A 12,902-nucleotide genomic window follows, 5' to 3' on the forward strand; every position below is an offset into this window, starting at 1 on the left:
TGAGTTGAAGCCCTCACTTTGTCAAATGGTTCAACAATCACAGTTTGGGGGAGGTCCTACTGAGAGTCCACATGTGCACCTTGCACATTTTCTTGAAATTAGTGACATGCTGAAGATAAATGGAGTGTCAGATGATGCCATCCGGCTGAGATTATTTCCTTTTTCTTTAAAGGATCATGCTAAGGAGTGGTTGCATTTATTACCTCTGGGTTCAACAACTACTTGGGATGAGTTTTCACAAGCTTTCTTGGCTCAATACTTTCCTCCTAGCAAGACTGAAAAATTGAGAAATGAATTAACTTCTTTCAGACCAAGGGATGATGAGAGTCTTTATGAAGCTTGGGAGAGATATAAGGATCTTTAAAGGAGATGTCCACATCATGGAATCCCTAAATGGATGCTAGTTCAACATTTCTACAATGATGTTTCTCCAGCAATTAGAAGTATAATTGATGCATCTTCAGGAGGTTATCTTATGGAAAAGTCAGAAGATGAAGCCTATTCAGCATTGGATAAAAATGCTTACAACAATTATCAATAGAGCTGTGAAAGAAATGAAATGAAGAAGCCACTAGTTGGTGTATCTGAATTAGATACCATGAGTATATTCAATGCCAAATTTGATGCTTTGACGAGAAAAATGGATAAGTTAAGCATGAAGGTTGACTCATCAATTGGACGATTTAGTCATACAGAAGATGTTGGTGCAGGAAATATGCATTGTATAAATGATTTTCCTTCCTATGGGCAAAAGTTTGGAAATGAGCAAGTTGATTTTGTTGGGAATTACAATCAGAAACCAGTTGGTAATCCTTTTTCTGCTACATATAATCCAGCATGAAGGAACCACCCTAACTTTTCTTGGGGAGGTTGACAAGGGCAGCAACAGAATTATCAACAACCTCCTAATTTTCAGCAACAACAGTAGAATTTTCAGCAAAACAGAGTACCACCTGGATTTCCACCACAAAAGAATCAAAATGCACCTATTCCACAACCACCAGTTCAGTCTTCAGACTAAGATTCAATTTTTAAGTCTATGATGGAGAATTTCTTAACTGCTCAACAAAAACAAGGAGAAATGATTTAACAATTAACTTCAAGGATAGACCAGCTTGCCACTCATAACAGGATGTTGGAAAGCTAAATAGCTCAATAAGCAAGTTCTTCTAGCAAAGCACAAGGAAAACTTCCAAGCCAACCAGAGAATCCTAGAGAACATTGCAAGGCAATGATCCTAAGGAGTGGGAAAATTGTGGGAGAAGAAGAGAAAGATAAGGTAGAAGAGGAAACGAAAAAAGAAGATAAAGACAAAAATGAATCTATTCTGAATCATGATGAAGTTAATGAGGAAGCAAACAAGAAGAAGGAAGTTGAAAAAGAAGAAGAGGAAAAGTATGTGCCTCCACCACCATACAAGCCACCATTGCCATATCCTCAGAAGTTTCAGAAAGCAAAGCTAGATAAGCAGTTCGAGAAATTTTTGAAAGTTTTGAAGAAGTTATACATCAACATTCCATTTACAGATGCAATTTCTCAAATGCCCTCATATGCTAAATTCTTGAAAGAAATTTTGTCAAACAAGAGGAGATTAGAAGATTATGAAATTGTGGCATTAACAGAGGAGTGAAGTGCTCTCTTACAGAATAAACTTCCACCAAAATTGAAGGATCCAGGAAGTTTCTCTATTCCTTGTCATATTGGGGATACTAGTATTGAAAAAGCATTGTGTGATCTTGGAGCTAGTGTAAGCTTGATGCCACTCTCCATTTGTGAAAAGCTGAAGGTAGGAGATTTGAAGCCCACCACCATTTCTTTGTAACTAGCTGATAAATCTATCAAATATCCAGTGGGAATTTTGGAGAATGTGCCATTGAAGGTTGGAAAATTTTTTATTCCTGTGGATTTTGTGGTTCTTGAAATGGAAAAGGATATTCACATACCTATCATCTTGGGAAGGCCATTTTTAGCCACAGCAGGGGTATAATTGATGTAAAGAATGACAGATTGACATTAAAAGTTGGAGAAGAGGAGGTGGAATTTAATTTGAATCAAACTTTAAAGAAACATCATGGAGTTGATCCTTGTTTAAGGGTGGATGTTATTGATGAGATTGTGGAAGCAGAATTTAAGGAAAGATATCCTGAGGACCCTTTGGAGAATTGTTTGGTACATAGTAGAACAACAAAGGATGAATGTAACACCCTAGGCAAATCCCACATTGGCAAAACACGAGAGAGATGCTGGGTTTATAAGTTGGCGGTTCATAACCACTAGTAACACAAATGTAATGGCCTGGCCCACTGGTGATATTGTCCGCTCTGGGCCGAAGCCCTCACGGTTTTAAAACGCGTCACTAGGGGTTACGAACCGCTAACTTATAAATCCACCATCTCTCCCGTGTTTTGCCGATGTGGGATTTGCCTAGGGTGTTACAATCCACCCCCCTTATGGGACTCAGCGTCCTCGCTGAGGTTTGCCCCACCATCGCTCAAGGTTGCACGTGAAGCGGCTCTGATACCACAAATGTAATGGCCTGCCCCACTAGTGATATTGTCCGCTCTGGACCGAAGCCCTCACGGTTTTAAAACTCGTCACTAGTGGTTACGAACCGCCAACTTATAAACCCAGCATCTCTCCCGTGTTTTGCCGATGTGGGATTTGCCTAGGGTGTTACAATTCACCCCCCTTATGGGACTCAGCGTCCTCGCTGAGGTTTGCCCCACCATCACCCAAGGTTGCACGCGGAGCGGCTCTAATACCACAAATGTAATAGCCCGGCCCACTAGTGATATTGTCCGCTCTTGGCCGAAGCCCTCACGGCTTTAAAATGCGTCACTAGGGGTTACGAACCGCTAACTTATAAACCCAGCATCTCTCCCATGTTTTGCCGATGTGGGATTTGCCTAGGGTGTTACAATCCACCCCCCTTATGGGACTCAGCATCCTCGCTGAGGTTTGCCCCACCCTCACTCAAGGTTGCACATGAAGTGGCTCTAATACCACAAATGAATGGCCCAGCCCACTAGTGATATTGTTCGCTCTGGGCCGAAGCCCTCACGGTTTTAAAACGCATCACTAGGAGTTACGAACCGCTAACTTATAAACCCAGTATCTCTCCCGTGTTTTGCTGGTGTTGGATTTGCCTAGGGTGTTACAATCCACCCCCCTTATGGGACTCAGTGTCCTCGCTGAGGTTTGCCCCACCATCGCTCAAGGTTGCACGCGGAGCGGCTCTGATACCACAAATGTAATGGCCTGGCCCACTAGTGATATTGTCTGCTCTAGACTGAAGCTCTCATAGTTTTAAAACGCGTTACTAGGGGTTACGAACCACCAACTTATAAATCCAGTATCTCTCCCGTGTTTTGCCGATGTGGGATTTGCCTAGGGTGTTACAATCCACCCCCCTTATGGGACTCAGCGTCCTCGTTGAGGTTTGCCCCACCATCACTCAAGGTTGCACGCGAAACGGCTCTGATACCACAAATGTAATGGCCCAACCCACTAGTGATAGTGTCCACTCTGGGCAATTAAATCCTAAAGTTGTAGCTTTTGCTCAAATCTTGGAAGCTACTCAAGAAGTTGTAGGAGATCGTGTTTTGCAAGTTGAAGAATTGAAATATGAAGTTGCACAACCATCTTTGCTAAATGAGAAGGACGCATCACAAGTAGACCTCAAACCACTTCCATCTACATTAAGGTATGCTTTTCTTAGACCTAATTCAACTTATCCTATCATTATTAATGCAAATTTGAGTGATGTACAAGTTGAAAAATTGCTGAGAGAGTTAAGAGCACATGGGAAAGTCATTGGTTACATCATTGATGACATAAGGTATAAACCCCACCTTGTGCATGCATAGGATTCTTTTAGAAGATAATTTTAAGGCTACCATAGAACATCAAAGAAGGCTAAATCCTAATATGAAAGAGGTGGTGAAGAAAGAAGTCTTGAAACTGCTTGAAGCTGGGATCATTTATCCTATTTCTGATAGTAGTTGGGTTAGCCCAGTTTATGTGGTTCCTAAGAAAGGAGATGTGACCATTGTGAAAAATGAAAATAATGAATTGATACCTACCAGAATTGTCACAGGGTGGATGATGTGTATAGATTACAGGAAGCTTAATAGTGCCACTAGGAAAGACCATTTTCCTTTGCCTTTTATTGATCAAATGTTAGAGAGGTTAGCAAAACATTCATATTTTTGTTATTTGGATGGATTTTCTGGTTTTTTCCAAATCCCAATACATCCTAGTGATCAAGAGAAAACCATATTCACATGTCCATATGGCACATTTGCATATAGAAGGATGCCTTTTGGCTTATGTAATGCACCAACTACTTTTCAGCGATGTATGATGGCCATTTTCTCTGATTTTATTGAGGAAATTATGGAAGTTTTCATGGACGATTTTTTTGTATATGGTTTTTCTTTTGATAATTGTCTATCTAACCTCTCTAAAGTGCTTAAAAGATGTGAAGAAATAGATTTAGTGCTAAATTGGGAAAAATGTCATTTTATGGTGCAAGAAGGCATTGTGCTTGGACATTTGGTATCACATAGAGGAATTGAAGTGGACAAGGCCTGTAACAGCCCGATCCTTCTCCAGTTAGTATTGTCCGCTTTGGCCCATGGGCCTCACGGATTTGTCCCTTAGGAGGTTTCATTCCCAAAAGCGCGCTGACCAGGTGAGGAAGGCTCCCACATATATGGCCCAAATCTTTTCTTCCCGTTTCCGATGTGGGACACGAAGTTTCCACCCCAGTACGTAGCTGGTTGAACAAGCACGTCCCAACCCCATCCCTGGGTCGTGACAAGCCCACTAGCTTCCGCCTGGTGCGTCCTCGCACCACACACCGTACTAGAGGGAGTCCAGCTCTGATACCACAAATGTAATGGCCCGGCCCACTAGTGATATTGTCCGCTCTGGGCCGAAGCCCTCACGGTTTTAAAACGCGTCACTAGGAGTTACGAACCATCAACTTATAAACCCAGCATCTCTCCCGTGTTTTGTCGATGTGGGATTTGCCTAGGGTGTAACAATAATAATAACAGCCCGATCCTTCTCCAGTTAGTATTGTCTACTTTGGCCCATGGGCCTCACGGATTTGTCCCTTGGGAGGTTTCATTCCCAAAAGCACGCTTCTAATGATTAGTTCCCTCATTTTATATATCATTACTTTTTGAGCCCAAGACCAACTCCGTGCTTTGCCGATGTGGGATTTGCCTAAGGGACCTTTCTCCCCCCCTTTCGGGACTCAGCGTCCTCGTTGAGGTTTGCCCCACCATCGTTCAAGGTTGCACGCGGAGCGGCTCTGATACCACAAATGTAACAGCCCGATCCTTCTCCAGTTAGTATTGTCCGCTTTGGCCCATGGGCCTCACGGATTTGTCCCTTGGGAGGTTTCATTCCCAAAAGCGCGCTGACCAGGTGAGGAAGGCTCCCACATATATGGCCCAAATCTTTTCTTCCCGTTTCCGATGTGGGACACGAAGTTTCCACCCCAGTATGTAGCTGGTTGAACAAGCACGTCCCAACCCCATCCCTGGGTCGTGACAAGGCCAAAGTAGAAGTGATTGAGAAGATGCCTCCACCAACTTCAGTGAAAGGAATTAGAAGTTTTCTTGGGCATGCTGGGTTCTACCGGCGATTTATAAAGGATTTTTCAAAAATTGCTAAACCTCTTACTAATTTATTAAATCATGATGTTCCTTTTAATTTTAACCACGCATGTTTTGATTCTTTTAATAGGTTGAAGGAAGCTCTAACAACAGCCCCTATCATGCAACCTCTGGATTGGTCATTGCCATTTGAAATTATGTGTGATGCTAGTGACTTTGCTATGAGAGCTGTACTTGGTCAGAAGAAAGAGAAGAGGTCTTGTGTAATTTATTATGCTAGCAAAACTCTAGATGATGCTCAAGTAAATTATGCCACCACTGAGAAAGAATTTTTAGCTGTGGTATTTGCTGTGGAAAAGTTTAGATCATATTTGGTTGGATTGAAAGTGATTCTCTATACAGACCATGCAGCGATAAGATATTTGATGAATAAAAAAGAAGCAAAGCCAAGACTGATAAGATGGGTTCTATTGCTACAGGAGTTTGATTTACAAATTAAAGACAAAAAGGGAGCTGAAAATGTTGTAGCGGGCCATCTATCAAGAATTAAGTATGAAAGTAAGGATGAAAATGAAGATGAATTGCCAATTGATGACTTTTTCTCAAATGAGCAATTGCTAGTCGTTGTTGCTGCATTGCCGTGGTTTGCAGATTTTGTCAATTACTTGTCTTGTGGAGTTCTCCCACCAGATTTGAGTTATCAATAGGAAAAAGAATTTTTTTTATGATGTGAAATTTTATACATGGGAGGATCCATTGTTATTCAAGAGATGTAATGATAGCCTAGTTAGAAGGTGAGCGCCTGAAGTGGAAATAGGAAACATTCTAGAACATTGTCATTCTTCTGACTATAGAGGTCATTTTAGTGTGGATAAAACAGTGGCTAAAATACTTCAAGCTGGATTTTATTAGCCACACATGTTTAAAATTGTGAGAGAATTTATTTTGAGATGTGACAGATGTCAAAAAGTTGGGAATATTTCAAGGAAAAAAGAAATGCCGCAATAAGGAATTTTGGAGATTGAGTTATTGGATGTTTGGGGCATAGATTTCATGGGACCATTCCCATCATCTTTTGGGAATAAGTACATTTTGGTAGGTGTGGATTATGTGTCTAAATGGGTTGAGGCCATTGCTTCCCCTACAAATGATGCAAGGATAGTAGTGAAATTTTTGAAAAAGTTTATTTTCACTAGATTTGGAGCTCCAAGAGCTATAATCAGTGATGGTGGATCTCATTTCTGCAATAAACAGTTTGAAAATCTTTTGAAGAAATATGGGGTTACTCATAAGGTAGTTACACCTTATCATCCCCAGACTAGTGGGCAAGTTGAAGTATCTAATAGGGAATTGAAGAGAATCCTGGAAAAAACTGTTAATCATTCAAGGAAAGATTAGTCATTGAGGCTAGATGATGCATTATGGGCATACAGAACAGCTTACAAGACACCCATTGGAACTACACCTTTTAAGCCAATCTATGGGAAATCATGTCATTTGCCAGTTGAGTTGGAGCACAAAGCATATTGGGTAATCCGAACTTTGAATTTTTGACTTAAACAATGCTGGAGAGAAAAGGTTACTTCAATTAAATGAACTTGAAGAGATAAGGTTGGATGCATATGAGAATGCTAGGATTTTTAAGGAAAAGACTGGATTTTGGCATGATAAGTACATTAAAAGAAAGGAGTTTAAAGAGGGTGATCTAGTTTTATTGTATAATTCTAGACTTAGACTCTTTCTTGGAAAATTAAAATCAAGATGGTATGGTCCTTTCAAGGTCATCAAGGTTTATCCACATGGAGCTATGGATATTTGGAGTGAAAATTCTGGTTTTTTTAAAGTTAATAGTCAAAGGCTCAAGATTTATCTCACAGGCCAGCCCATTGAGAAGGAAACAAGTTGTTTCCTTGATGATCCACCAATTCACTAAATTAAAGAGGGTCAAGCTAACTCAACTAAGCCTTTATCCCAAAAATTTGGGATCGGCTATATGGATTCGCTTTCTCCACTCTAAACGAATTTGCTTTAAATCCTCAGAAATGTGTAATGCTTCTAGGTCATGTTGTACTACTCTCCTCCAAGTCAATTTAAGTCTACCCCTTTTTTTCTTTCTATCCTCTAACCTAATGTGCTCTACTTGTCTAACTGGAGCCTCCGTATATCTACGCTTCACATGACCAAACCACCTTAATCTCCCTTCCCTCAACTTATCTTCAATTGACACCACTCCTACCTTTTCTCTAATACTCTCATTACGGACTTTATCTAGCCTAGTATGGCCACTCATTCACCTTAACATTTTCATCTCTGCAACTCTTATCTCAGACGCATACGACTCTTTTAGTGCCCAACACTCACTACCATATAACATAGCCGGTCGTATGACTGTATGGTACAATTTTCCTTTTAACTTATTGGGAATCTTACGATCACATAAAACTCCCGTGGCACGTCTCCACTTCAACCATCCGGCTTTAATCCTATGACTAACATCCTCCTTACATCTCCCAGCTACTTGAAGGACTGAGCCTAGATACTTAAAGTAATTACTTTGGGACAGTACCACTCCATTCAAACTAACTCCTTCCCTATCACCAGTTTGGCCTTCACTGAACTTGCAATGCATGTATTTTGTCTTTGTTCTACTTAACTTAAAACTCTTTGACTCTAGAGTACTTCTCCAAAGCTCTAGCTTTCTATTGACTCCTTCTCGTGTCTCATCTATTAGAACAATATCATCCACAAACATCATGCACTAAGGAATACTCTCTTGTATATGTTTCGTCAATTCATCTAAAACTAATGTAAAAAGGTAAGGGCTTATGGTTGATCCTTGGTGTAATCCAATTGAGATCAGAAAATCTCTTGTGTCCCCTCCCACTGTGCGCACAATAGTAGTTGCTCCTTCATATATATCTTTCAATACTTGTATGTACCTAATAGATACCCTCTTTTGTTCTAACACATTCCATAAGACATCTCTTGGAACACTATCATAAGCCTTCTCCAAATCAATAAAAACCATGTGTGGATCTTTCTTCACATCTCTATATTTCTCCATCAAGCTTCTAATGAGAAAGATCACTTCCATAGTTGAACGACCGGGCATGAAACCAAATTGATTGGGAGAGATAGAAGTATCATAACGTAGTCGATGCCCCACAACTCTCTCCCAAAACTTCATAGTATGACTCATGAGTTTAATTCCCCTATAGTTTGAGCAACTCTGTATGTCTTCCTTATTTTTAAAAATAAGTACTAAAATACTCCTCCTCCATTCATCAAGCATTTTCTTTGAGTTTAGAATCTTATTAAATAATTTAGTTAACCTTGTCACTCCCATATCTCCCAAACACTTCCACACTTCAATTGGTATTTCATCGGGTCCACAGGCTTTATCCACTTTCATTCTCTTAAGTGCTTCTTTTACTTCTAAAGATCTAATCCTTCTAGTATAATTCAAATTCTTTTTTATTGTTCTATAGTCTATATTCACACAATTACATTTTGACTATTATTAAAGAGATCATTAAAATAATTTCTCCATCTTTCTTTAATGTCCTCATCTTTCACCAACACTTTTCCCTCTTTATCCTTAATGCACCTAACTTGATTAAGATCTTGACATTTCCTTTCTCTCCTCCTTGCTAATCTATAAATATCTTTCTCCCCTTCTTTAGTTTCAAGTTTCTCATATAACTTTTCAAAGGCATATACTCTTGCTTGACTAACTGCCTTTTTTGCCTCTTTCTTTGCTATCTTGTACTGTTTATATGCCTCATTATTATCACATTTAGGTAATTTCTTATACCATTCCCTTTTTCTCTTCACTGCCTTTTGTACTTCCTCATTCCACCACTGTGACACCCCTTACCCGACTACAGTGTAGCCGAGCAAGTTATGCCACTCAGTGTGCCGAGCACTCTATTTTATCTTAATTCATTTTTATTCTTCCTTTTGAATATAACTTGTGAAATATAATTTATTTAAGCCATTTATCGAAATTATAATTTATTTAAGGTTCCGAGAATTTTATAGAAAATCCGGCAGAGTACCGGCTAAAAATGGAGAAAACAGTTCTTCGGAACCTGTAAAAACACTTCCAACATTCTTGTCTTATCATCTCAAACTCCAATTATTGAAAAACACTTCCAACATTCACATTTAGGAAAAACACTTCTAATAATCATATTCATCCATTCACAAACTCCCATATCAAAATCTCAATATTTTTCAACCATTCATTTCTCAATTTCAGTTCTCAACAACCTTTTCATTTCTCAAACATCCATTTCTCATAATACTCATATACAAACAATAAATAAATGCTCAAATTTGCAATCATGACCATAACTTTCATTATTTACATGAACATCAAAATACATTACATAGATCCAAATACATATGAGAAAATAAAAATTTAGTTACAAAATGCCAAAATGACACCTAGTGTCCTACCAATGCACTGCAGAAGTTGAGGTGACACGGACACTATGCAGAACTGTGAACTGCCTTACCGAATCTGTGGTCTACTGGGCCCTCTGTCCAAATCTTCAGTACCTACGCGTTGCAAAAGCGACGCGCTAAGCATAAAGCTTAGTGGTGCCAATAATACAAGAAAATATAATATGCTAATAAAAATCATAATTTCTTAGCCATTGTGTTCATAAGAACTGAATAATTACCAACTTAATGTTTAGTCGAGGGCTAATTACGTTTTATGATATTAACTTCTTTATGCATTTTGTTAATTATTTTCTTCATGATCTTGAGTTTCTTTGTATTCTATCATAATCATTCCTAATATTTAATTTTTGTATTTTCTTTAACAATCAGTTCAATTACAGTTATACTTTTCCATGCCCAAGTAACCTATACTGAACGACTGGACTGGATAACGGGTCGTTGGCACTAGACACCGCATTGTCTCGGGCAGTCATACCATGGGACGCAAAACGTCAACCATGTATGCAGTCAGTATGGCTAAAAAGCCATGATATCACATAATCGGGCATAAAAGCCATGAATACGGGCATAAAAGCCATGAATACGGGCATAAAGCCATGAATACAGGCATAAAGCCTTTCGCAGTACTGTTAAAACAATACCCTATTGGCATGCCAATCTATCCAAACCAATCACATTAGGCCTACTAGGGCATTTTGCACTTTTAAGTTTCACAATTTTTGAATTTCAAGTTTTCATGTCACTATTCATTTCATTAGTCAACTAAAATGTTGACTTTTGCATAAACAATAGGTACATTGGTTTTAGTACTCCCAACATACCACATTTTGTATTCAAAACTTGTTGGTTTTGGTCACTTTCTCAAAGCTTAGGTCATTTTGGCAAAATTGCCAATTTTTGGTTTTGGTGTCACTATTCACCTCATTGGTCAACAAAAATGTTGACTTTTGGATAGAAAATAGGTGTATTGGTTTTAACACCCCAAACATACCACATTGTGTATTTAAAACTTGTTGGTATTGGTTGCCAATACCATTTCTAAGCTTAATGCTAATTGAACAAAATTTTCAGATTTGGTGCTTCATCTTTACTGTTCCATTTGTTATTTTTACAGTGGGAATTTGAGGAAACGGTAAACATGAAAGTTGTTCCTTATTCTGTCTAGTTGAATTTCCTTTTTTGAATCACTCCATTTGGAGTTTTGTAGCTCAAGTTATGGCCAAAATAAGTTTACTGTTCACGTGCACTGTTCAAGCTGCACTTTTGGGTTTTTGGCAGATTTTGGTCCAAATTTGGTCAGTAATTTGATCAAGTTAAGTTCATAATTTGGCCTATCTTTCTTCATATGAAATGTTATACTATGCCTTAGGTTTTCATCGGTTCAAGAATTGCCTAAATCCGAGTTTTCTAGAGAGAGTTATAATCATCCAAACATTACTGCTCAAATGACAATCTGCAGAGTTGCAGGTTTGATAACTTAAATTTGCTCAATAATTTGAATGGGTTAATGGCATAATTTGGGGTAGGTTTCTTCATGAAAGTTGTTTGTTTATATCTTATCTTGTTTCTGTAAAAATTTCAGGTCAATTGACCATATTTACAGTGAGTCATGGCCAAATGAACAGTTACTGTTCATTTGGTCATTTCTGCAGGTGCTGTTGCAGGGTATCCGGATTGGGGCCAACTTTTGGTCCTCTTGCTTTGGTCTTTTGGGCATGGTTTCTTCAGCAAAAATGTGCCATTATAAGTCTAGTTTCATGTCCAATTGGCCAAACACCAATTGGACCAACACAGCCCAAGATATGGCAGTCCAAGTGGACTGAAATTTCAGCCACTCTGCTGCTGTCCTTAGGCAGCCTACACATTCACTTTGCCATGCTATATTTCAGTCCAAATTGTGGTCAACTTACCTAAAATGGTCACTAATTGACCATTAAAATGTTCTCTAACAATTTCCTAAGCCAAGTCAAATTTTCACTCCTCAAAACCCTAGTTCCATATGAGTTTTCACAATATGCTTTAATTAACTACTAGTTCATTATCCTTATATTTATACACTTTAAACATGGTTTCTAGTTCACTCCAAGTCCATCACAAACACTCAATCCTATTCCTTCCTTAGGGCAGCCGAAATCCATGGCATACATACCCATAAGTTTCATTCATTTAATCCACAATTTCATACTCATTTTTAAGTCCTTAACATGGAACAAGAGATATACATGCATAATTAAGCACTAACCTCTTCGCTCAACTTATTGAGCTTGTGAAAACTCTAGAATTTCTCCTCTTTGTGGCTGCCTAGAGTTGCCTTGTGATGTGGGGACAAGTTTTAGTGAAGGTGACTTAGGGTTTAGTAGTGAAATTTCATGGGAAATGGAAGAAATTAAAAGAAACTTTCATGGAGGGTTATGGAAAAGGGGGGTCACGTTTTGGCTGAAGAAGAAGAAGATGATGACCAGAATTTTTGGTCTCCTTTGGTCTCTTTTATTAGTTAATTAAAGGGTTGTTCAATTGTGATTGGAGGAAGCTTTTTAAATGACATCACAATATGTCATATTTGGCATTTTATTGCATTTTCTTTTCTTTTCTTTTCTACTAACTTTCAATTAATTTTTCATCAATATTAATTCATATTTTATGTCATATTAATTATTTACTTAACTGGACAAGTCGGCCAAAAATCACCTCTGAAGGCGAAATGACCAAAATGCCCTCCGTTTGGCTTAATGGGTCAAAATTGTCTGTACCGATTGAAAAATTTTTCTAAATATTTTCTTGGCATTCTAATGCCATAAGAACCTC

At 38.7% G+C, this 12,902-nt stretch overlaps 1 non-coding gene across 1 annotated transcript; it reads right to left on the minus strand.

The window, feature by feature from the left end:
- Window positions 1-280: 280 nt before the first annotated feature.
- Window positions 281-387, minus strand: LOC131178278 (small nucleolar RNA R71). The gene has a single exon (XR_009147412.1). It is a non-coding gene; the product is annotated as a small nucleolar RNA R71 (small nucleolar RNA).
- Window positions 388-12,902: the final 12,515 nt, after the last annotated feature.

The sequence above is a fragment of the Hevea brasiliensis genome, chromosome 2 (genome assembly GCF_030052815.1).
Source record: "Hevea brasiliensis isolate MT/VB/25A 57/8 chromosome 2, ASM3005281v1, whole genome shotgun sequence".
Lineage (NCBI taxonomy): Eukaryota > Viridiplantae > Streptophyta > Magnoliopsida > Malpighiales > Euphorbiaceae > Hevea > Hevea brasiliensis.